The following is a 26,487-nucleotide window of genomic DNA, read 5'->3' as shown; positions in this document are numbered from 1 at the left end:
CCCACTGCTACACCTCTTTCAGCTCCGCCTACGTCTGCATGCATCCCCTATCTTTAACATTGGGTACACAGGCACGTGTCGTTTTGACGATGCACTGAACTGCGTCGAACGCAACATGTTGCATTTTGTTGCGGTCGGCGCAGCATTAAAACAACGCATGCAGAGGCATCCGCTTGGCCTGCGTACCCAATGTTAAAGATAGGGTATGCAGGACGCATGCAGATGCAGGACGCATGCAGACGTAGGCGGAACTGAAGGAAGAGGTGCGGCATTGGGCGGGGCTTAACGGAGGAAGAAGGCTGCCATCCGCAGCCCTGCCGAATGCTGGTGTTAAACCAGCCCAAGGCTGTTATTATAGCACCTTACGTCTTACGCTAGGTTCACATTGCGTTAGTGCAATCCGTTAAGCGCATAGCGCTAGCGGATTGCGCTAACGCAATGTTTCTAGAGGGTCGGCGTTCACCCTCCCCGCTAGCGCAGATCCCTGATCTGCGGTAGCGAGGAACGGGCCTCAAAAGAACGGCACATCGCTAGCGCGTGCCGAAAATGGCATGCGCTAGTGATGCGCTTCAGCTAAAAGTAACATTGCTGTCCATGGGTGCGCTAACGGACCCGTTGCACGGCGTTAATTTCGACATTTTCGCCGTGCAACGCAGTCAGTTAGCGTTAACCCATTAACGCAATGTGAACCTAGCTTTACACAGATACATCATGGGCTTGTCCTGCCCTACGCATGAAATGAAAGACAAATACAATGTGGAGACTTAATTAGAGCAATGTTTTATTTACATTCAGAACTGGTTTAAGAGGTAAACAATTACCATTTCTCACAGAAATCTCAGACTTTTACTTATAGAAATACTGGATAAATATCATTTTAACAATAGATATAGAAATATTTCTAATTTTATAAAACTGCCTTTTTTTGCATAGAAAAACTTTATGCCTTTCCTTGTTTCATTTTATGCCTTTGCTTGTTTCATTTTATGCATTTCTAAAGTATTGTAAAAATGTAATATGCTGTTGGTGCATGCGGGCAGGACTGTCGGTAGGGTATGCGGCTCTGAAGCCTCCCCCACCCCCCCCTCAGGCCTGCCTCCGGTGTCTGAGATTTCGGTGTCCCGGACCGGAGATCATAATACCGGCCTTGAATTGTGAAGGGCACGGCAGCCGATCCTGAGAAACATCCAAGGTGGGAATGCCCCATCATGTCGAAGAGAGTCTGCTAGATCCAGGCCTAGCAGACCAGTACTGGTGGGTTCATGGATGCCAGGAGGGAGCTGGCCTAAAGGAAGGTCTCGTCTTTTCCTGGCGGGTCAGAGAGTTGTCCCGTCGTTTTTTTTTTTTTGGACAGAACATTTCCAAAACAACCAAATTTGAACAGATCTCTTGGGAGGCAGACTTTAGTCCTCTGTTGCAGAAGCGAAGTACTCTTAAACTGATAGGCGCAGAGTAGGACGCACTAGAAAGTTGGCGTGCATGATTGTTCAGGGCGCTGGCGGTGTGGACCGGCCACCAGAGAAGGCCTAGACCAAAGCCTGGATATTTTAAGAGCAAGGTCACTGGAGCCTCTGGAAAACGTGGAGGCTGCATGAATAGGAAGGTTTCCTCAGGAGACGTCCACATTGCTCAGGGGAAAACTAGGACATATTTGTCCTGTGTTTTTTTTTTTTTTTTTAAAGTAGCCCCCTTACTGCCTCGTAGGATATACCAGTCCTTAAGATCACAAATCCTTTTTCGCAGAGCGATGATGAAGACGGGCATGGAATAACCTGGACGCAGAGAGGCGAGAGGGTAGGGCGATTCGTGGCATGAACGGTCCTCCGGGGAACCCCAAACACTCTTGATGTGTTAGGGCCTTGCCTCGTAGACCACAGATGATATGGTAGTGACAATTCTAGGTGGAAGATTAGAGTGACAATTCCACTGTCGCCCTCAAAAGCCATATCTGGGAAGAAAAAAAAAATTAAAAAGAAAAATCGTTAATAAAAAAAACCTCCCAAAACCTAAGGCCTAAACTGGGCTGGGCGATCCAGACCCATGTCTTCCTCCTACTGACATTAAGTTAAAACAGATTAGCTTCGTGCTAGTTGGTGGTGTACCCTCCTCTACAGGAAATACCTAAATTTTTTTTTTGCATAGCATAAGCAGCATACACCCATTTTTTTTTTGTGTACCCCAATGAAGCATTAGCTCCCCCACATCAACCAGAAGGCCACACAGCATAACCTCACTCCTCCAGTCAGAAACCTCCACCTCACATTAACCAGCGGACCCCACAGGATAAACCCAAAGCCCACCAGACATTCCCTCCCACAAGCGTAAATCCTCATATGACGCCCCCTGCCCCCAACCATAAATCCCATCAGACACCCCCCCAATCGGACGTCCACCCCTCCTCCAAGCATTACTCCCATCGCACACCACGCCCACCCAATAATAAACCCCCACCGGATGGCCAAACCCCCACAGGATGTGGACCCCCCCATCCAGCACACACCCCCATCAGACGCGGACCCCCCCATCCAGCACACACCCCCATCAGACGCGGACCCCCCCATCCAGCACACACCCCCATCAGACGCGGACCCCCCCATCCAGCACACACCCCCATCAGACGCGGACACCCCACCCAGCACAAACCCCTTATCGGACGTCCACCCCCGACCCAGCCTAAACTCTTATCGGACGTCCACCCCCGACCCAGCCTAAACTCTTATCGGACGTCCACCCCCGACCCAGCCTAAACTCTTATCGGACGTCCACCCCCGACCCAGCCTAAACTCTTATCGGACGTCCACCCCCGACCCAGCCTAAACTCTTATCGGACGTCCACCCCCGACCCAGCCTAAACTCTTATCGGACGTCCACCCCCGACCCAGCCTAAACTCTTATCGGACGTCCACCCCCGACCCAGCCTAAACTCTTATCGGACGTCCACTCCACCCAGCCTAAGCCCTCATCAGCCCCCCAAACCCAACCCATAAGCAGGTCGCCCCCCAATAAAGGGGATCCCTCCGTAAGCGGCAGGTCGCCTCCCCACAGGCAGGTCGCCTCCCCACGTCCCACCACAGGCAGGTCGCCTCCCCACGTCCCACCACAGGCAGGTCGCCTCCCCACGTCCCACCACAGGCAGGTCGCCTCCCCACGTCCCACCACAGGCAGGTCGCCTCCCCACGTCCCACCACAGGCAGGTCGCCTCCCCACGTCCCACCACAGGCAGGTCGCCTCCCCACGTCCCACCACAGGCAGGTCGCCTCCCCACGTCCCACCACAGGCAGGTCGCCTCCCCACGTCCCACCACAGGCAGGTCGCCTCCCCACGTCCCACCACAGGCAGGTCGCCTCCCCACGTCCCACCACAGGCAGGTCGCCTCCCCACGTCCCACCACAGGCAGGTCGCCTCCCCACGTCCCACCACAGGCAGGTCGCCTCCCCACGTCCCACCACAGGCAGGTCGCCTCCCCACGTCCCACCACAGGCAGGTCGCCTCCCCACGTCCCACCACAGGCAGGTCGCCTCCCCACGTCCCACCACAGGCAGGTCGCCTCCCCACGTCCCACCACAGGCAGGTCGCCTCCCCACGTCCCACCACAGGCAGGTCGCCTCCCCACGTCCCACCACAGGCAGGTCGCCTCCCCACGTACCACCACAGGGGTCCCGCAATAGCCTGCAGCAGGTCTCCCCCCACATCCCACAAGCAGATAGCCCTCAAATCCCACAACAGGGGTCCCCCCCAATAGACAGGTCACACCCCCCCAAACCGAACCACAAGCATGTCACCCTCAAACCCCACCACCACAGGTCTCCCCCACTAAAAGGGGTCCACCCCGTAAGCAGCAGGTCACCTCCAAACCCCACCACAGGGGTCCCCCCCAACAGCCAGCAGGTGCCCCCCAAAATCCAACCACAGGGGTCCCCCACAATAGTCAGCAGCAGCAGGTGCCCCCCAAAATCCCACCACAGGGGTCCCACCACAATAGCCAGCAGCAGCAGGTGCCCCCCACAACAGCCAGCAGCAGTAGGTGCCCCCCCAAATCTCACCACAGGGGTCCCCCCACAACATCCCACCACAGGGGTCCCCCCACAACATCCCACCACAGGGGTCCCCCCACAACATCCAGCAGCAGCAGTGCCCCCCCAAAAAGCCCACAACGGGGGTCCCCCACAACAGCCAGCAGCAGCGGTGCCCCCCCAAGAGCCCACCACGGGGATCCCCCACAACAGCAGCGGTGCCCCCCCCACAAAGCCCACCACGGGGGTCCCCCACAGCAGCAACGGTGCCCCCCCACAAAGCCTACCACAGAGGTCCCCCACAGCAGCAGCGGTGCCCCCCCCCCACAAAGCCCACCACAGGGGTCCCCCAAAGCAGCAGCGGTGCCCCCCCACAAAGCCCACCACGGGGGTCCCCCACAGCAGCAGCGGTGCCCCCCCCCACAAAGCCCACCACGGGGATTCCCCACAGCAGCAGCGGTGCCCCCCCCCCCCCAAAGCCTACCACAGAGGTCCCCCACAGCAGCAGCGGTGCCCCCCCCACAAAGCCCACCATGGGGGTCCCCCACAGCAGCAGCGGTGCCCCCCCACAAAGCCCACCACGGGGATTCCCCACAGCAGCAGCGGTGCCCCCCCACCACAGGGGTCCCCGACAGCAGCAGCGGTGCCCCCCCCACAAAGCCCACCACGGGGGTCCCCCACAGCAGCAGCGGTGCCCCCCCCACAAAGCCCACCACGGGGATTCCCCACAGCAGCAGCGGTGCCCCCCCACCACAGGGGTCCCCGACAGCAGCAGCGGTGCCCCCCCCACAAAGCCCACCACGGGGGTCCCCCACAGCAGCAGCGGTGCCCCCCCCACAAAGCCCACCACGGGGGTCCCCCACAGCAGCAGCGGTGCCCCCCCACCACAGGGGTCCCCGACAGCAGCAGCGGTGCCCCCCCCACAAAGCCCACCACGGGGGTCCCCCACAGCAGCAGCGGTGCCCCCCCCACAAAGCCCACCACGGGGGTCCCCCACAGCAGCAGCAGTGCCCCCCCACAAAGCCCACCACGGGGGTCCCCCACAGCAGCAGCGGTGCCCCCCCCACAAAGCCCACCACAGGGGTCCCCCACAGCAGCAGAGGTGGCCCCCCCACAACAGCCGGCCGGCAGCAGCAGCGGTGCCCCCCCCACAAAGGCCACCACGGGGATTCCCCACAGCAGCAGCAGTGCCCCCCCACAAAGCCCACCACGGGGGTCCCCCACAGCAGCAGCGGTGCCCCCCCCACCAAGCCCACCACAGGGGTCCCCCACAGCAGCAGAGGTGGCCCCCCCACAACAGCCGGCCGGCAGCAGCAGCGGTGCCCCCCCCACAAAGGCCACCACAGGGGTCCCCCACAGCAGCAGCGGTGCCCCCTCCCCACAAAGCCCACCACGGGGGTCCCCCACAACAGCAGCGGTGCCCCCCCACAAAGCCCACCACGGGGGTCCCCCACAGCAGCAGCGGTGCCCCCCCCAGCAGCAGCGGTGCCCCCCACACAGACAAGCAGGTCGCCCACCACAGAGCCTCCCCCCAATAGCAAGTAGCATTTTTTCACCCTGAAACCACTAACCTCCATGTGCCATGGCGTCCACAAGCTAGAATCATGCTGCTTTGCTTTGCCGCCTTCATGATGTGACTGAAAACACGCCCCTTCCCAATAGGACACGCCCCCCGGAAATGACGTCACACCTGGAAGGAGCCCATACACTCTAGCATTTACCTTCATAGAACAGGCAGAGCAGACACGAGGAAGCTGTGGATGTCATGGCGGGATTTCGTGCAGGATTTGGTATGTTTTGTGCAGGATTTGCCGCTTCCTCCATAGAGCACAGCAGACAGGAGGAAGCTGTGGATGTCATGGCGGGATTTCGAGGATTTTGTGCAAGATTTGGGGTATTTTGGGGTCATTCTGCAAAGTCACAGATCAGGTAAGTGGGAGTCCACCTGGGGAGAATGGGTTGCTTGCATGGGTCTGTCTGGGGAGAATGGGGTGATGTTGCTTGCATGGGGCTGCAAGTGCATGCTGGATGGGGGTCTGCTTGGGGAGAAAGGGGTGATGTTGCTTGCATGGGGCTGCATGTGCATGCTGGAGGGGATGCTGCCTGGGGAGAAAGGGGTGATGCTGGTTGCATGGGGCTGCCTGGGGAGAAAGAGGTGATGTTGCTTGCATGGGGCTGCAGGTGCATGCTGGAGGGGGTGCTGCCTGGGGAGAAAGGGGTGATGTTGCTTGCATGGGTCTGCCTGGGGAGAATGGGGTGATGTTGCTTGCATGGGGCTGCATCTGCATGCTGGAGGGGGGTCTGCCTGGGGAGAATGGGGTGATGTTGCTTGCATGGGGCTGCATGTGCATGCTGGACGGGGGGTCTGCCTGGGGAGAATGGGGTGATGTTGCTTGCATGGGGCTGCATCTGCATGCTGGAGGGGGGTCTGCCTGGGGAGAATGGGGTGATGTTGCTTACATGGGGCTGCATGTGCATGCTGGACGGGGGGTCTGCCTGGGGAGAATGGGGTGATGTTGCTTGCATGGGTCTGCCTGGGGAGAATGGGGTCATATTGCTTGCATGGGGCTGCATGTGCATGCTGGATGGGGGGTCTGCCTGGGGAGAATGGGGTGATGTTGCTTGCAGGGGGCTGCATGTGCATGCTGGAGGGGGGTCTGCCTGGGGAGAATGGGGTGATGTTGCTTGCATGGAGCTGCATGTGCATGCTTGAGGGGGGTCTGCCTGGGGAGAAAGGGGTGATGTTGCTTGCATGGGGCTGCATGTGCATGCTGGTGGGGGGTCTGCCTGGGGAGAAAGGGGTTATGTTGCTTGCATGGGGCTGCCTGGGGAGAAAGGGCTGATTATGCTTGCATGGGGCTGCATGTGCATGCTGGACGGGGGGGGGGTCTGCCTGGGGAGAAAGGGGTTATGTTGCTTGCATGGGGCTGCCTGGGGAGAAAGAGCTGATGATGCTTGCATGGGGCTGCATGTGCATGCTGGATGGGGGGGTCTGCCTGGGGAGAAAGGGGTGATGTTGCTTGCATGGGGCTGCATGTGCATGCTGGAGGGGGGTCTGCCTGGGGAGAAAGGGGTGATGTTGCTTGCATGGGGCTGCATGCTGGAGGGGGGTCTGCCTGGGGAGGCTGGGGTGATGTTGCTTGCATGGGGCTGCATGTGCATGCTGGGTGGGGGGTCCGCCTGGGGAGAATGGGGTGATGCTGCTCGCATGGGGCTGCATGTGCATGCTGGACGGGGGGGGGGGGTCTGCCTGGGGAGAATGGGGTGATGTTGTTTGCATAGGGCTGCCTGGGGAGAATGGGGTGATGTTGCTTGCATGGGGCTGCATGTGCATGCTGGTGGGGGGTCTGCCTGGGGAGAATGGGGTGATGTTGCTTGCATGGGACTGCGTGCTGGAGGGGCCTCCCTTGGGAAGGGTGACTGCATGCTGGGGGTCTCTGTGGGAAGGGGGTCATGTTCCTTGCTAGCAGGGCTGGATGTCTGTTGGGAAGGGGGGCTGCAGGTCTCTGGGGAAGAGAGGCTGTGTGCTGGAGTCTCTGTTGGGAAGGGGGTCATGTTGCATGCGTGGGGGATCTGCGTGCAGGGGGGTCTACCTGCAGAATGGGGCTGATGTTACTCGCATGGGTCTGTGTGGGGGGCTGATGTCACGTGCTGTGCAGGTCAGTGTGTGATGTCACTTGCGGTGGGGGGTGCAGGGAACTATAGTGCTACGTGTGTGGGGGCGAACGATGATGAATGATGATGGAGATTGAGGGATTGATATTACTTAGCATGAGAATCTCTGCCTGATGGTGAGGAGTCGGTCCTGTTTTTTTTTTTTTATTTACATAAAACGTTATCTCACTAATATTATTGGGAACACATGCTGTCAGGTTGATGACTGACCTATGACCTCTGGGAGCAAAACTGCATTACAATAATGTCTCCAGATCCCGGGCTTTATTCTACCCTCGCATGCTGTGCTGGTCAGTATTAGCCTGGTGGCCACTGGTGTCAGCCACTACTTGTATCCAGTTTTCTGCATGATTTTTTTTCTGTTTCATTCTAGGTATTGTGACTTTTCCCCATCCTGTGCCCCCCAGAGCAGTGACCTCCCTGCAGTTGTCATTTCATCCCTGGACTTCTCTTCACCAAGTGGAATGGCGGTGCCCCCACAATCCATGTGAGGACCCAAAGGGATGACACTGTGGGCGTCTGATAATGTCAGATAATTACTTTAAAAAAAAAACTCCCTTTTTCTCGATTTTCTGTCTCCCCGCTCTCCCTCTGTCTTCCCGCTCTCCCTCTTTCTCCCCTTAAGTCAACGATGTATCCTAAAAGATGAGAAAAAGAGGTAATATTATACTCACGCGGGCGGTCCGGTCCTGGGTCTCACATCTTGATAGGATGACGTCCTCTTCTTGTCTTCAGGCTGCGGTGTGCAAGTGTCAGGAAAGGTCAGAAAGGCCTGGGGCCTGCGCACTGCAGTACTTTGCGCTGGAGCCGCAGCATGAAGACAAGAAGATGACGTCATCTGATGAAGATAAGAGGCGCCAGACCGGACTGCGATGCCCATCGTACAGGACCTGGACTGTCCCTGGGTGAGTATAATCTAACCTCTTTTTTCTCATTTTTTAGGATACATGGGGGGCTCATCTACAGCATTAAAGAATGCATTACAGAATGCTGTAGATAAGCCCCTGATGCTGGTGGGCTTAGCTCGCCCTCGATTTTAGGGGTGACAGGTTCCCTTTAAGCACAATACAATTTTTGCAGCTAAAGCACAAGGGACTTTGGTACAAAATGTGTTTTTCTTTTTTGTCATTAATGTTTAATTCATTGTTTTGATTTCAAAAACTCTTTATTATTCATTTGTATGTATGCATATATTTATATATTTCTCTTTTTTTTTCTAACTATTTCACTTGTAATAAAATTGTTTGACAGCTATGAGTTGAATTTTCATTTCTATAATTCTTAAGCGCAGGTGACATTAGTGGAGAGTAACGCAGTTGGATCTGTATCAGGCTAAGTTCACACATTGCAGGTTATTGGGGAAACTATCTGCAGGGACGTCCTCACCAGTAGACCTGACCGCACTGCCATGTAGCCCATACAGCCGGAGTAGCTGTATGTTTGTTTTTTTTAATCCATAATTGTTTTTTCTTTAAAAGGCATAAGCTGCTTTTTGCGGATTGTCTGACTGCAGCTGCCACCACTGATTTCCAGAGGAAAAATGTATGTTATGTTAGGCAATATTCTCATTTTTATTTTTTTGTACAAATGGTTTACAAAATTCTGACAACCTGTGACAGAGCTGGAAAGAATATGTCGCATGTATTTGTCTTGCTCCATCAATTAAGGAGTGTTCCCCTCAGACCTCCTGGAGACTTCACAACCCTGCATCAAAAAAAAAAAAAAAAAAGTTTTGTGTTTGTTTTTTTTTTTCTTAAATGGACTCGTGAAACATAAGAAACAGGGCATACGGATGGAGTATTCTTGGCGGACAGGACAGGACAGTAAAACCTCACACTCTTCATCTATGAGGACCAAGACACCAAGGAGAGCAGACGTGTCTGTCTGCTCTCTGCTGGATGAGGACAATAAGGCGCCGTGCTAGTGGCAGCCCATTGCAGCAGCAATAGTTTTGTTTTAGTTTTGTTTTACTTTACTTTATTTCATTTTGGAATTATTTTTGTTATGTGTGAACCTTTCTTTCTGAACCTCAGCTTTTTTGGTACTCCTAAGGAATTTTCTTTTCCCCAGTACCTTCTCCTTCTGAACTTGGATCCGCTGGAATGCTTCCCTTGGATTTATGCTGAACCCTTGGATTTATGCTGAACCCTTGGATTTCCCCTTGGCTGGTTGCTTCTGAACCTGGGATCCTCTGATTTGTTTCCCCTGGATGCATACTGCTACCCACAGCTTTCTGGATGTATGCTTCTGATCCTTGGCTCCCCTGGAAGGTTTCCCTTGGATGTTTGCTGCTACCCGCAGCTACCTGGATTTACAGTGCATTTGTGATCACCTTGCAACCTAGGACTGGTATTCTACGCACCTACTGCCAGGCGGCCACTACCTGTCTGGGAATTGGCACAGCTATGTCTGGAGGAGTGCACTGTATACCTCCCTACACGGACAGGCTTAGTGCGACTAACATGGGCAAGGTTGCAGGGTGGCTAAGTCTGTTCATAAACGTATTGCTTACTCAAGGGGCCAACTTCTGGAGCTGCGCAGGCTAATGCCTTCTCCTGCAGTGGGTAGACCACGTGTCCCGTGTGAGGTAAGGCGACCCTACAGAGGCTGCAGAGCGGGCAAAAAACTTAAGGCAAGGCGAAGACGGTTCAAACCTGTAATTCCGTCCATCATCATGGGGAATGTTCAATCACTGGGTAATAAGTCGGATGAACTGCTGGCATTAATACGGACCCAGAGCATGGGCGGACATACCGCCTGTTCAACCTGTGCGGCTGCACAGGGGCCCGGAGGCTCCAGGGGGCCCCTGCAGGCAGGGCCGGCAGCTGCCTAGGTCCTCGCTCCCCCAGGGGCCCACAGCTAGCGGCACATCACGCAGCTGCTATGGGGCCCCTGTGAGGCAGGGGGGCCCGCCTGCCCCCAGCGCCGACTCCCCCGCCGCGTTGAACTATACCGGCGTCTGCCGGTAGAGTTCAAAGCAATGAATGATGGAGGAGAGAACGTCACCTGACGCTCCCTCTCCCATCATTCCCCGCTCTGCCTGCTCTGACAGACACTGGACTGTGGGGCCATCCTGGGGGGGGGGGGGGAGCTGCGCTGCCATGAGGCTGCGCGCGCTGTATACCATGAAGCTGTGCGCGCTGTATACCATGAGGCTGCGTGCTGTATACCGTGAGGCTGTGCGCGCTATATATACCGTGAGGCTGTGCGCGCTATATATACCGTGAGGCTGTGCGCGCTGTATACCGTGAGGCTGTGCGCGCTGTATACCGTGAGGCTGTGCGCGCTGTATACCGTGAGGCTGTGCGCGCTGTATACCGTGAGGCTGTGCGCGCTGTATACCGTGAGGCTGTGCGCGCTGTATACCGTGAGGCTGTGCGCGCTGTATACCGTGAGGCTGTGCGCGCTGTATACCGTGAGGCTGTGCGCGCTGTATACCGTGAGGCTGTGCGCGCTGTATACCGTGAGGCTGTGCGCGCTGTATACCGTGAGGCTGTGCGCGCTGTATACCGTGAGGCTGTGCGCGTTGTATACCGTGAGGCTGTGCGCGCTGTATACCGTGAGGCTGTGCGCGCTGCATACCGTGAGGCTGTGTGCTGCATATCGTGAGGCTGTGTGCTGTATATCATGAGGCTGCGCTGTATACTACGCGGCTGCGCCGTTCTGTCCCCATCATTCTTTCTCAGACGGTGGAAAGAGGCCAGGAAACAAGCGTTGAACGACTTCAGTATTGTCGATCACACTCGTCTAATGGCCTGAACTCAGCGCTTGTAAATACAACCGAAATGCTTCTGTGTGATGTGCAATGTGTTAGGATTTGAGGCCCCATTTTAAACTTTGCTTAGGACCCCACTTTGCCTAAAACCGGCCCTGCCTGCAGGGTGGCTAATAATGAGGGCAAACTGGCCAGTTTATCCGGCTTCGGGGAACCCCTGGTCAGATTGCCATCATGGGATTGCAGCTCTGCTGCCTGCAAGAGAAAAAGGCAGTGGAGCATCGCTGCATGGAATGGATCCATCCTGCTTCCTGCCACACAGAAGCACTAAATGACATCATCATTCAGCGCTGCGGCTGTGTGAGACAGGAAGCTGCCGGCGATGGTGCGGCTTCAGGATACCGTGCGAGCAGAGGTGAGGTGTGTGTGTGCAGAGAGGTGAATGGTGCTGTGTGTGTGTGTGTGTAGGTGGAGGAGAGGGCAATGATGGGGGTGACGGGGCAGAAGGCAATGATTGGGTTGATGGAGAGGGCAATGATAGGGGTGGTGGGGCAGGAGGAAATGATGGTGGCAGTGGAAAGGACAATGATGGGGGTGGTGGGGAGGAGGCAATGATGGAGGTGGTGGAATGGGCAATGATATGGGGTGGTTGGGGAGTAAGCAATAATGTAGGTTGCGAAGAGGGAAATCATGGGGGTGGGGGAGAGGGCAATAATGGGATGCGAGGGGTTTTATAATGGGGGAGGTGGAGGAAGACATTATTATCGATTATTATGTATAACACATTCCATTAATATAAAGTGTACTCACTTATGTATAACAGTCCCTTAGCTTTGTCGCCTTAAAAGGAGGGGGACCCAGGCACATTTCCTGCACAGGGGCCCCAAGCGGTCTGTGTCCGCCCCTGACCCAGACGGAATACAAAGAATGCAGTTTGATGTGTTTTACTGAAACATGGTTACGTGGCGAGATCCCGGACTCAAGTGTTTCAGTACCAGGATTTCACATGGTCCGGGCGAATAGAGACACTATGAAGAGCGGCAAAAAAAAGGGCGGTGGAGTTATACTCTACATAAACAATGGTTGGTGCAATCAGGGGCATGTGACTGTAAGGGAGCGCCATTGTTGTCCGAACATTGAATTGCTAGCTGTTGGCCTCAGACCTTACTATATTCCTAGAGAATTCTCGCTTGTTACTGCAATAGTGTTGTATATACCACCAACTGCAAACCATGAGGCTGCAGGTGACGTGCTGTCAGGAGTCATTGCCTGGCTCCAGATGAAACACCCCAACTTGCTTACTGTAATCTCTGGGGATTTTAACCGGGCTAAAATGTCTACTGCCTTACCTAAATTCTATCAATTTGTTAAATGTACAACACGTGACAAAATTACGTTGGACTTACTCTATGCGAATGTCAAGAATGCTTATTCATCCTCTACCCTGCCGCCCTTGGGGAAGTCTGATCACAATCTTGTACTATTGTTACCAGTCTACCAACCTGTTGTTAGTACACAGCCTGCTAAGATTAAATCAGTTAGAATGTGGAGTCCAACAAATGAACAGGCTTTACAGGATTGCTTTCATCTTACAGACTGGGATGTGCTGCTTGGGACAATGGATGAGTATACAAATGTTAATGAAGTGGTTGGTAGAGTGACTGACTACATTAACTTCTGCACTGATATGTTGGTGCCGACTAAAAAGATTAGGTGTTTTGCAAACAACAAAGGAATTGAAGCATTTGCTCAACAGGAAAAAAAGGCATTTAAACTGGGTGACAAAGAGGAAATTAAAATGATACAGCATGAATTGAAGCATAAAATAAAGGAGGCCCAGGAAGCCTTCAGAATTAAACTTGAATAGAAACTGTCCCACAATAATACCAGAGAGGTTTGGTCAGGAATGAAATTACTGACTGGGCTTAAGCTGAGGCCTGAAAATGATCGAGGAACAATGGACAAGGCTAATGAGATGAGTGAGTATTTCAATAGATTTAGCAGTACATGTGTACTGCCAACTGATAGTGGATGGGAACTGGGTGCAAATTCTGCGACATCGATATTGAAGGATGAGCAGACCAATTTTAGAGTATCCGAAAATGATGTGAGGAGGCAGTTTAAGTCACTTAAAATTGGTAAAGCTGCAGGACCAGATGGACTCAGCTCACGTGTCCTTAAAGTTTGTGCAGACCAGCTGTGTACTGTCTTTACGCGCCTATTTAATGGAAGTCTACAAACACAGAGGGTACCAGTGTTATGGAAAACTTCCTGTCTGGTGCCGGTACCCAAGACTTCTTCTCCTGCAACCCTAAATGACTATCGTCCTGAAGCCTTAACATCTCACGCTATGAAGGCCTTGGAAAGATTAGTGCTTGCTCACTTAAGACCGAGGGTCAATGCTTTCATCGATCCCCTTCAGTTTGCTTACCGACATAGATTTGGGGTGGATGATGCTATCCTTTCTCTGTTACATAGGGTACATTCATTTTTGGAGACTGACGGAACCACGGTGCGAGCGATGTTCTTCGATTTCTCGAGTGCATTTAACTCCCTGCAGCCACTTTTACTACCCAAAAAGATGACTGATATGAAGGTTGAGGAATGGATGAGAAATTGGATAACTGACTACCTATCAGATCGGCCACAGTTTGTACAGATGGGAGCAGTGGTGTCAAGCGGATTACTGAGCAGTGTTGGTGCCCCCCAGGGAACGGTGCTTGCACCCTTTCTATTCACACTGTATACTTCAGACTTTCAGAATAAATCTGAACTTTGCCACCTTCAAAAATTTTCGGATGACTCTGTGGTTGTGGGATGCATTAGGGGAGATCAGGGGGATGAGGAATATAGAAGGGTGGTGTCGAATTTCGTGGATTGGTGCAATGGTAACTATCTACAACTAAATGTTAAGAAAACTAAGGAGTTGGTGGCCAACTATAGCAGGATAAAGATGGAATGCTTACCGATCACTATTGCTGGTCAGGAGGTAGAGCAGGTGGAGAGTTACAAATATTTGGGGGTCCATTTGGATAGCAAACTGGACTGGAGATGCCACTCAGAGTTTGTCTACAAGAAGGGGATGAGCAGACTGTATTTCCTAAGGAAACTGAGGTCTTTTAATGTGTGTAGCAAAATGTTAGAAATGTTCTACCAATCTGTGGTGGCAAGTGCCATCTTTTTTGCAATCACGTGCTGGGGTAGTAGTGTGCGGGCCTCTGATGCTAATAAGCTGAATAAGATTATTAAGAAGGCAAGTTCTGCTGTCGGCTGTAATCTGGACTCTTTCGGGGAGGTAGTGGAGAAAAGAACTCTGAAAAAGTGTATGGCGATTATGAACAATAATGCACATCCACTATATGAGCTATTCATGAGACAGAAGAGCACCTTCAGCAACCGGCTTATACTTCTGAGGTGTAAGAAGGAAAAATATAGGAAATCGTTTGTGCCTACTGCCATGGGAATGTACAACAATAACATTAGGGTTAAACCACCAAGGTGAATGTCTACTTATTTCTCTACATTTCAGTTCACTTGTTGTGTATGTCCTATTCTAATGTATAATGTTCTTCTGTCAACAAACTGTCATGTCAACTATGTAATTCCTTTATGATTTTTATGATTTAAGTCGTGCTGCTGTGATACCATAATTTCCCACGGGATCAATAAAGTGTATCGTATCGTATGAGCTGCCCCAATATTTATGGCCACAACTGTTTCCCCCTCCTATATTGATAGTCCTGCGTCACTTGTCTTATTTACGGCCAGTTCTGTATAATATGTGACTCTTCACATTGTGTTTTGCTTATGTTAGCATAACAGATGAGGGCAATCCTGTAAATGTCGGCCTGCCCTCGGAGCAATGTTCTTCTATCAGGCCGGGCCGATCTGTATTCAGCTGCAATGTGACTGAGATCAGATGGGTGTGAGCAGAAAATATTGGATGCCATACGGCCCATCAGTGCGACATTTATAAACATACAATTCTGTAATACGGAAAACTGGAAATGGTCCTGTAAGATGAATAAAAACTGGGCTAGTACACCAATGAGAAGTTAGAACAAATCATCCCGTTCTCCTGGATGAGAGTGGGAGCGCTTTCTGTAACCACTGCTGTAAGCGTCCTCCTATACGGAGCCTGATGGAGACCGGAGAAGACGCCGACTACAATCATTGTTACACTTCTTTAAATGGGTATCAACCACTGATGATTCTCAAATTTTAATATTTTACAGATTTTTTTTTTTTTAAAGAAAAATGTAGATAATTACCGTATACTGTTTATTTACCACCCTTGTGCAGCATTCTGTAACAACCTGATGCACGCTGCCAGTAATGAAGCATGGTTCAGTGTGCTCTAATTCAGCCTCTTCTCTACTGGGAATTATTGTTGGGGGGTTACATGAGGAGAGCATCAAATGAAGGTCGTGGTGGAGGTGTACCTGCTTCAAGGAGATGACATGGTTGATCTGTGCCCGTTACGTGTCTACATGAAACACGTTCCTCTGGTGCATGCAGTCCACGGGATGTTGTGCACCATATACTAGGCACGAGCACCGCTGGATGGATAGTGAGGCAAGAACATGTGCAGACGGTGTTAGATTAGATGGCTGATAGCACCTCCAGTTCTGTCCACTGCTGAAAGCGCAGTTTTCATCTGAGGACCGTGGGCATCTTTCTACCACCTCACCCCCTTGCAAATAGGCCAAGCAGTATCAGCCCAAAGTCATGAAGCAGTCTTCTGATTTTTTTTTTTTTATAAATTCTTTATTTATGAATAAACACAAATACAAAGAACCAAAACACGTAGCTTGAAAGGTATACCAGTAAACAGTGTTACAATTGCAGCTACTACGTGTGTTATAGTATGAGAAACGAACAAGCATACAATAGTAGGGGAGGGGGAAACAGAGTGGTAGGTTGAGGTTAGGGAAAATAAAGATGGGGAAGGGAGCGAGAAAAAACTAGGGGGGAAGGGAAAAAGGGGAGGGTGAGGGAAATACAACTAGTTAAACATGAATTGGTACAATAGATCTAGTTTTAACATAAAACCGGTAAATTGTATGCAAGTACAACAAGCCATAACCAAGGGCCTTATGGGCATACTGAGCAAATCCAAGTGAGTTAAGTACTCCCTCCTGCTCTCATCTCATTCCAGGGTGCCCAAACCCTCATATATATATCATGACTATTCATCTCCCAACTAGATAATTCTTCGAGTCTCGAAATCTGGTCTCCCTTGGATAGCCATTCAGCTATGGATGGAGGGGAAACATCTTTCCAGTGTAATGTGATTAAATGTTTAGCGGCAAGAAGTCTATGTTTCTTGGGTCTGTAATTAATAGATGGGCAGGAGAGCAGTACTTCAGAAGCTAGCAAATTAGACTTAATCAGTTTTAGTTTTTTTAGGAACTCGTTAATCTCCCCCCAAAACTTTAACAATTTTGAACACTCCCAGAAAACATGAGTGTGGTGGCCCAGAGAACTATGACAGCGCCAGGAGGAACTATCGTCTGACAGGCCTAACTGAGTCAGTCTGGCAGGAGTTAAATGCCACCTAGTCAAAATCTTGTAGGAGTTTTCTTGCGAAAGTATGCAACGAGAGAATCCCCGTGCGTTAGCTAGAATGCTAGAGGTTTGCGTCTCTGTAAATGTACGCCCCATCTCTATTTCCCAGGAGAGGAGAAATGCAGGTTTGGAATGGATGTTTGTGGAGTTGAGTTGTAGGTAAACCCGGGATACACTTTTCATTTCGGGATGTGGGATTTTGAACATTATGTCAAGCCATGACCATACAGAGCTCTGGGGAAACTTCTTTTTAAAGTTAAGGAGCGTACGTTTGACGTGCAATGCTTGTAGAAAGTTTATAGGTTGCGCTAGAGACTCAGGAGGACAGGTCCCTCCGCAAAGGATTCTGTCGTTATAGAAGCTCCTTAAGGCTCTTTGGGAAGTGAGGACCACAATCCATACGGGTCCCTATAACTCGGGTCTAATAAAAACGGTATAGAGCATATTGGAGCAAACACAGAGGGGAAGGAATCTAAGGGAAGTTCCTTGTTTAATGAGCGCCTTATTTTGAGTGTTGTAAGAGTTACCTCATCCAATCTGAGATCGTTGGGAGGTTTAGCTAGTGACCATAGATAAGGTATTCCCTTCGTCCCCAACAATGCTAAATCCACACTATCACAGTTTCCCTTTTCGTAGCTATCTACTATCTTTAACCTGCGAAAATACAGGGCTGGATCGGGGACTCTCAGACCACCCTCCGCTGCCGGTCGGGAGAGAAATCTGTATGGAATTCTAGCTGGTTTCTGTTTCCAAATAAATTTGGATATCAAAGACTTAAGGTTTTTAAAAAAGGTTTGTGGGGCATTAATCGGGACCATAATTAAAGTGTATAAAATAACTGGCATAACATACAGTGGGGCAAAAAAGTATTTAGTCAGTCAGCAATAGTGCAAGTTCCACCACTTAAAAAGATGAGAGGCGTCTGTAATTTACATCATAGGTAGACCTCAACTATGGGAGACAAACTGAGAAAAAAAAATCCAGAAAATCACATTGTCTGTTTTTTTATCATTTTTTTTGCATATTATGGTGGAAAATAAGTATTTGGTCAGAAACAAACAATCAAGATTTCTGGCTCTCACAGACCTGTAACTTCTTCTTTAAGAGTCTCCTCTTTCCTTCACTCATTACCTGTAGTAATGGCACCTGTTTAAACTTGTTATCAGTATAAAAAGACACCTGTGCACACCCTCAAACAGTCTGACTCCAAACTCCACTATGGTGAAGACCAAAGAGCTGTCAAAGGACACCAGAAACAAAATTGTAGCCCTGCACCAGGTTGGGAAGACTGAATCTGCAATAGCCAACCAGCTTGGAGTGAAGAAATCAACAGTGGGAGGAATAATTAGAAAATGGAAGACATACAAGACCACTGATAATCTCCCTCGATCTGGGGCTCCACGCAAAATCCCACCCCGTGGGGTCAGAATGATCACAAGAACGGTGAGCAAAAACCCCAGAACCACGCGGGGGGACCTAGTGAATGAACTGCAGAGAGCTGGGACCAATGTAACAAGGCCTACCATAAGTAACACACTACGCCACCATGGACCCAGATCCTGCAGTGCCAGACGTGTCCCACTGCTTAAGCCAGTACATGTCCGGGCCCGTCTGAAGTTTGCTAAAGAGCATTTGGATGATCCAGAGGAGTTTTGGGAGAATGTCCTATGGTCTGATGAAACCAAACTGGAACTGTTTGGTAGAAACACAACTTGTCGTGTTTGGAGGAAAAAGAATACTGAGTTGCATCTATCAAACACCATACCTACTGTAAAGCATGGTGGTGGAAACATCATGCTTTGGGGCTGTTTCTCTGCAAAGGGGCCAGGACGACTGATCCGGGTACATGAAAGAATGAATGGGGCCATGTATCGTGAGATTTTGAGTGCAAACCTCCTTCCATCAGCAAGGGCATTGAAGATGAAACGTGGCTGGGTCTTTCAACATGACAATGATCCAAAGCACACCACCAGGGCAATGAAGGAGTGGCTTCGTAAGAAGCATTTCAAGGTCCTGGAGTGGCCTAGCCAGTCTCCAGATCTCAACCCTATAGAAAACCTTTGGAGGGAGTTGAAAGTCCGTGTTGCCAAGCGAAAAGCCAAAAACATCACTGCTCTAGAGGAGATCTGCATGGAGGAATGGGCCAACATACCAACAACAGTGTTTGGCAACCTTGTGAAGACTTACAGAAAACGTTTGACCTCTGTCATTGCCAACAAAGGATATATTACAAAGTATTGAGATGAAATTTTGTTTCTGACCAAATACTTATTTTCCACCATAATATGCAAATAAAATGTTAAAAAAACAGACAATGTGATTTTCTGGATTTTTTTTTCTCAGTTTGTCTCCCATAGTTGAGGTCTACCTATGATGTAAATTACAGACGCCTCTCATCTTTTTAAGTGGTGGAACTTGCACTATTGCTGACTGACTAAATACTTTTTTGCCCCACTGTAGGTCTTAAAGATGTTGATGCATCCCATCCAGGACAAAGTGGGGAGATTGTATAATTTCAACAGATCTTGCACCTTTTTGAGTAATGTGGGATAATTAGCTTGGAAGAGGTGGCTTGGATCTCTCGTAATATTTATGCCTAGGTACTTTATTGAGTGCGTCGACCAAGAAAAGGGGCACTGGGAATATAATGTAGAGAGTCGTGAGTGGGGGAGGGAAATGTTTAAAGCAATCGATTTTGTGGTGTTAATTTTAAAATTAGATAAATGCCTGTATAGCTGGAAAATGTCTAGAATTGCCGGGAAGGCCCGGGAAGGGTTAGTAATCAGGAAGAGCAAGTCATCTGCAAAGGCCAAAGTTTTCAACTCCAAAGAGCCAACCCTTAAGCCCTCGACCATTGTTTCCTGGCGTATTTTTTTTTAATTAGTGTTTCTATAACCAAAATGAATAGAGATGGGGACAATGGGCACCCCTGTTTCGTACCATTTTGAATATTGAAGCTATCTGACAGGGTGCCGTTAAACCGTACTTTAGCCGTGGGTTGCGAGTAGAGGGAGAGAATTGCGCCAACGAATTGTGCAGGGAAGCCAAACTTAAACAAAGCTTGTTCCATAAAGCACCAGCTCACCCTGTCAAATGCCTTCTCGTCATCTGTAGACAGGAGGACTAATGGGATCCCCTTGTTTTTAGCGAATGTGATAGACTGGATAATTTTAGCAGAATTATCTTTACCTTTCCTTCCCTTCACGAATCCCACTTGATCAGAGTGGATCAATTTAGGTAAGTAGGAACTCAACCTAGTAGCTAAGATTTTTGCCCAAAGCTTGATGTCAGAGTTAACCCTCCGTCAGGGGCTACTGATCTGACAGGCGCAGCTCACTTAGTTTCATTTCTCTATTTTCAGTGGTTTGTCTGGGAAACACCATACTTTTCTGGTTATTAAACATTTTTTTACACCTGATTATGTGTATTCTCATTTAATACATTCCTATTAAGGTAACTGATCACTTTTAGAGCATTGAAATTTTTAAAAAAGGAAAATATAGCCAATTTTCTAGCCTGTGCCGGACATGCGCAATGCCCCTAAACTCGTTATGAAACATATTGCCCCTGACGGAGGGTTAAGAAGGGAAATAGGTCTATAGTTTGAACAGGCTGTAGGATCTTTACCTTCCTTGGGGATTACAGAAATAAAGGCCTCCAAGGATTGCCTAGGTAAGGGTTGACCCTCTAGGAGCGAATTAAACAGGGATACTAAATGGGGTAGAAGTTGCTTAATGAATTTTTTGTAGTAACTAATAGGCAAACCATCGGGGCCTGGGGCCTTCCCATTGGGAATTAATGTCAAAGTGTCCTGTACCTCTTTTGGGGAGATAGGTGCTAATAATCTCTGCTGTCCTTCCTCGGTGATTTTGGGTAGTTTAAGGGGTGCGAGAAAATCATTAATTTTGGTGAGCATTTCCTGTGAGTCTCCCAACTGTGGTGGTGTAGGTAAATTATAAAGATTTTCGTAGAAGGATCTGAACTCTTCTGCAATGTCGGGAGTCCTATATTTATGCGACTTATCAGAGGATATTATGTGATTTATAAACCTCCGTTCACTGCGTTTTTTTGTTAGTAATGAAGTCATTAATTTACTGCCTTTATTACCATGTAGATAAAATTTATGTTGGCTCCTCATGTAGATTTTAGCAGACTGTATGTTAAGAAGGTTTTTTAAAGTACTTCTCAAGTCAAATAGCTCGCTTTGTATTGCCTTGCTTTGGGATTTTTTATGAATCCGCTCCAGGGTGTTAATTTGGTGTAAAATAGATATTATATATTTCGATCTTTCTTTTTTGACGAATGCACCCAGGGCTATGAGTTCGCCCCTCATAACGGCTTTGTGTGTTTCCCATATGATAGCCGTTGAGGGCAGAATTGGAATTCTCCTGGAAAAAGTGGTTAAGCTTGTCCGCTAGTTTAGATGTGGAAAAAAAAAGAAAAAACAACAATTTTATTGGCAAACCACACAAAAATTTTTTAAAAACATAATTAAAACAATGCATATAAACAACTTGGTCCATCCGTTATTATAAACATATAGTGTTATAATACACAATCATATGCCTGCAAAACAATATAAAGGGAAAACCAATCCCCTGGCTCATGAGGTCAAAATGGGGACATACCCAAAACCTGGACACAAATACTGACCGCCCTGAACCACCAAACTGGTGGAAAAGTGCATGCAAAGGAGCGGAAACAGTAGCTAACTGCACAATAACATAGTGACCTACAAGCGATCACTCATAACGGACGCATGGGGGAAAAACCCCAAACAAGAAATAGGCAGTAAGACAGTGCCCGGTACGATTAGCGGGTTAAATAACTGTATGTGAAAACGAGCGTACCATAAATAGGGCAAAAGAAGTCAAATGACATGAAAAATGTCTAAATCATAAGGGCAAACCCCCCACTGATGAAAATATATGGGGGGAAAAGGCAAGATAGTGTGAATAGGAAACCGGGAAAAAAGGGACAAATAGTCAATCCCTAACCCATGTATACACCAACACATAAGGCCAGATTTATCATTCATAAACATACAAGCCACATTCAGCCCCCGGGGGTATTAAACACATACAGCATGTATAATTCACACATACGCATCATAAAAAAATTTTTTTAGTAGAGACCCGAATGCGTGCATATATCAAAATAGTTTTATTAAACAGCACAACATCCGGAACATATAACAATCAAGTTTTACTTAATAAAATATATACAGTGGGACAAAAAAGTATTTAGTCAGTCAGCAATAGTGCAAGTTCCACCACTTAAAAAGATGAGAGGCGTCTGTAATTTACATCATAGGTAGACCTCATCTATGGGAGACAAACTGAGAAAAAAAATCCAGAAAATCACATTGTCTGTTTTTTTAACAATTTATTGGCATATTATGGTGGAAAATAAGTATTTGGTTAGAAACAAAATTTCATCTCAATACTTTGTAATATATCCTTTGTTGGCAATGACAGAGGTCAAACGTTTTCTGTAAGTCTTCACAAGGTTGCCACACACTGTTGTTGGTATGTTGGCCCATTCCTCCATGCAGATCTCCTCTAGAGCAGTGATGTTTTTGGCTTTTCGCTTGGCAACACGGACTTTCAACTCCCTCCAAAGGTTTTCTATAGGGTTGAGATCTGGAGACTGGCTAGGCCACTCCAGGACCTTGAAATGCTTCTTACAAAGCCACTCCTTCGTTGCCCTGGCGGTGTGCTTTGGATCATTGTCATGCTGAAAGACCCAGCCACGTTTCATCTTCAATGCCCTTGCTGATGGAAGGAGGTTTGCACTCAAAATCTCACGATACATGGCCCCATTCATTTTTTCATGTACCCGGATCAGTCGTCCTGGCCCCTTTGCAGAGAAACAGCCCCAAAGCATGATGTTTCCACCACCATGCTTTACAGTAGGTATGGTGTTTGATGGATGCAACTCAGTATTCTTTTTCCTCCAAACACGACAAGTTGTGTTTCTACCAAACAGTTCCAGTTTGGTTTCATCAGACCATAGGACATTCTCCCAAAACTCCTCTGGATCATCCAAATGCTCTCTAGCAAACTTCAGACGGGCCCGGACATGTACTGGCACTGCAGGATCTGAGTCCATGGTGGCGTAGTGTGTTACTTATGGTAGGCCTTGTTACATTGGTCCCAGCTCTCTGCAGTTCATTCACTAGGTCCCCCCGCGTGGTTCTGGGATTTTTGCTCACCGTTCTTGTGATCATTCTGACCCCATGGGGTGGGATTTTGTGTGGAGCCCCAGATCGAGGGAGATTATCAGTGGTCTTGTATGTCTTCCATTTTCTAATTATTGCTCCCACTGTTGATTTCTTCACTCCTTCACTCCAAGCTGGTTGGCTATTGCAGATTCAGTCTTCCCAGCCTGGTGCAGGGCTACAATTTTGTTTCTGGTGTCCTTTGACAGCTCTTTGGTCTTCACCATAGTGGAGTTTGGAGTCAGACTGTTTGAGGGTGTGCACAGGTGTCTTTTTATACTGATAAGATTAAACAGGTGCCATTACTACAGGTAATGAGTGGAGGAAAGAGGAGACTCTTAAAGAAGAAGTTACAGGTCTGTGAGAGCCAGAAATCTTGATTGTTTGTTTCTGACCAAATACTTTTTTTCCACCATAATATGCAAATAAATTGTTAAAAAAACAGACAATGTGATTTTCTGGATTTTTTTTCTCAGTTTGTCTCCCATAGTTGAGGTTATGATGTAAATTACAGACACCTCTCATCTTTTTAAGTGGTGGAACTTGCACTATTGCTGACTGACTAAATACTTTTTTGCCCCACTGTATTTGCACATAACCCATAATACGGCCTATAAATATGCTTTTTTCTTTTCTCTTCTTCCTTTATTTCTTCTTTGCACATCCCCTTTTAGAACCTACAAGGTCAAACAGTAGTCAAATAGACGCCCAATGATGAAAACAATCCCAAAATGGGAACAGATGAATCCCGTGTCTGAGTCCTGCCCCAAAGTAGCATTGTGTTAGGAGTCGAGTTTCCTCTGCTGCACAGGGGGAATCTCGATCCGTGTCTGTTGCGGTCTCCCATTCTGCTTCGGCCGCAGTGGGCTCTGCTCAGCTGAGGCGTCGCTCCCAGCGTCTCGCTGGGACTGATTCTGTGCAGAGGGTTACTGCTGCCTTTTCTGGCTCTCCTGTTGTACCCTGCACTGATCTGCGGCGAGCGAGCTTCTCTGGGACTAAGTCCTTATTTGCACACACTGAGCATGCCCAGGGCAAGATCTCCCGTTGGAGATCGAGGGTCACATGCTCAGGTACTGCAGCACATCCCATTGGTCCTCCTGGCAGGTCCTGAAAGGGCAAAACTTCTGTAGCAGCTTCCTGTGCTGCAACTATATAAACTGCGCATGACCGCACGGCCATGCGCTAGTATTGTCTTGATAATGTGTGTGTGTAGATGGATGTATGTCGATGGATGAAAGCTCCTAAGTATCCCTCCCTAGTGTTGTTGACTGCTCGCGGATGATGGTAGCTATCTAGCGCCCGACTAGCCATCTGCACGTAACACACATCACAGCGTCCAGTTGTTGTGTCCGCCAGTACGGTGCCGTGCGCTTCCTCTGCGCTTTCCTTACCCAAGCCTGGGTGGTTAGTGGCGTCCGTCAGTGCGGCACCGCACGCACTCTCGTGCCTTTATATTCTATTTATTAGTTTCCTTACACACCCAGTTGCGGTGTTGTGCAAGCAAGTGTCTAATCGGACTTCAATCCTGAGTAGGGGTTGAGTTCGCTGACTTCTTGCTGGCGCTATATGTGCGGTACTGCGGTCCTGTGACGCAACAGGATCGCTTCCTTCACGCAGGGTGAAGTTAACCCATGTGTGTATACTTAGTACCGCCATATAGTCCGTCTTACTAGCAGCAGGGTCTTTACCTGCACGGTGGACCTCGGACTGCGAACGCACCTAGTTTCATATCATCTATACTTGGTGCGTTCCGCCGGTCCTTAACACATTGTTGAAAGAAAAATATATGCCAAGAAACGTACAAGCAAAATGGTTTAGAGTAGGGCGCCCACTATACCAACTAACCATGATCATCAAGCAAGCGAGAAAAACCCCATGAGCCAGGTGTGGAGGCAGTAATGCGCGATATGTAAGAATAGAACAATACGACAGTAATCCGTCCGGTCAGGAGCACCTGAATAGCCACCACATATAAGAATGAAAAATACAGAATACACCACATACGGGCAGGGCCAGCACATCGATATGTACAAACCACCATAATACCAAAGCCATACAGAGAATGAATACAAAACACGTATATTCATCGTCCAAGTGGTAATGGATATGAAGAGTGTAACGATGCACCCAGGTGTGCTGAAGAGTTGGTGGAAGGCAACCAATGCGTAATTTTCTTAAAAAGTTTTAATCCCAGATCAACATCGGCATATTCCTCCATAATAGATTCCAAGTAGATCCACCCAGGTAGGTCCTATATAACACCTAGAGAATGGGAAGAAGAGAGAACACAGGCAATTAGCCCAGAAAACCCGTAAACAACTCATTGAGACCCGCTGGAGCCACCGACCCCAGATCAAAGATCCATCGGGCCTCGGATCTGAGGAGACGGGGCTTAATAGGACCACCCCTGTTGGAACAGTTGATCCTTTCCAGCCCCACCACTTGTGTATTGGACACACGACCTGAGTGATGGGCCAAAAAATGGGCCGCCACAGGAGTGAGGGTCCGGCCTTTGGCCAGATCAGCTGCGGCCAAGCTGATCGTGGAGAAGTGCTTCTGCACCCTGCGTCGCAACTCCTGCGAAGTCTGACCCACATATACCAGCCGGCAGGGGCAGACTAACGCATAAATAACAGGTGGTCTTAGAGTTTATTTAGGACCGTAATCTGTGCCGACTCCCATCCCGGGGGTTGGTAAAAAAATCCCTCGTCGCCCCTACATGGGCACAGACATTACAACTCCCACACGCAAAGAAGCCATTGAGCCTAATCCCCTGGTTTGTCCTGATGGACTGTCTCACGTAGTGACTTCTGGTTAGGAGATCCCTAAAATTTGGGGCCCTTCTGGCAGTAAGCAAAGGACGCTCCCCCACTATTTTGGACGTGCTCAGGTCAGTAGTTAGAATCCCGCAGTGTCCCAACTGTTATTAAAGGCCGTAATAAATCTGGGCTTGTTATCACATACCCTAGTCCTTGGTTCCAGAAGAGAGTCCTGCGTATGGGCACTGGCCCGCTGGTATGCCCTGGAGATGCTTCCACGGGGATAATGCCGATTCTTGAAACGAGTCGTGAGCTCCCTTGCTTCCCTTTGGAAATCCGAGTCATCCGTACAATTCCTTCTGACCCGCAGGAATTGGCCCGTTGGGACCCCCATCCTGGTGTGTACTGGGTGGAAGCTCCTATAATCAAGCAGGCTATTTGTAGCTGTAGGCTTCCGGAATAGTTTTGTAACAATTGATCCATTCTCCAGGATGACTTGCAGGTCCAAAAATGTCACTGTCGATGATGACATGGAGT

General features: G+C 49.3%; 2 long non-coding RNA genes across 2 annotated transcripts; one reads left to right on the top strand and one right to left on the bottom strand.

Moving 5' to 3' along the window:
• Nucleotides 1-757: 757 nt before the first annotated feature.
• On the bottom strand, nucleotides 758-5,679 carry LOC138675560 (uncharacterized). The gene is made up of 2 exons (XR_011320689.1): nucleotides 5,585-5,679; nucleotides 758-1,948 (listed from the first exon to the last, which is right to left on the bottom strand). It is a non-coding gene; the product is annotated as an uncharacterized lncRNA (long non-coding RNA).
• Nucleotides 5,680-5,704: 25 nt separating this feature from the next.
• Nucleotides 5,705-8,942, top strand: LOC138675559 (uncharacterized). The gene is made up of 2 exons (XR_011320688.1): nucleotides 5,705-5,942; nucleotides 8,062-8,942. It is a non-coding gene; the product is annotated as an uncharacterized lncRNA (long non-coding RNA).
• The last annotated feature ends 17,545 nt before the right edge of the window (nucleotides 8,943-26,487 follow it).

Source organism: Ranitomeya imitator, chromosome 4 (genome assembly GCF_032444005.1).
Source record: "Ranitomeya imitator isolate aRanImi1 chromosome 4, aRanImi1.pri, whole genome shotgun sequence".
NCBI classification, from domain to species: domain Eukaryota; kingdom Metazoa; phylum Chordata; class Amphibia; order Anura; family Dendrobatidae; genus Ranitomeya; species Ranitomeya imitator.
This window is presented reverse-complemented; position numbering and strand designations above follow the sequence as displayed.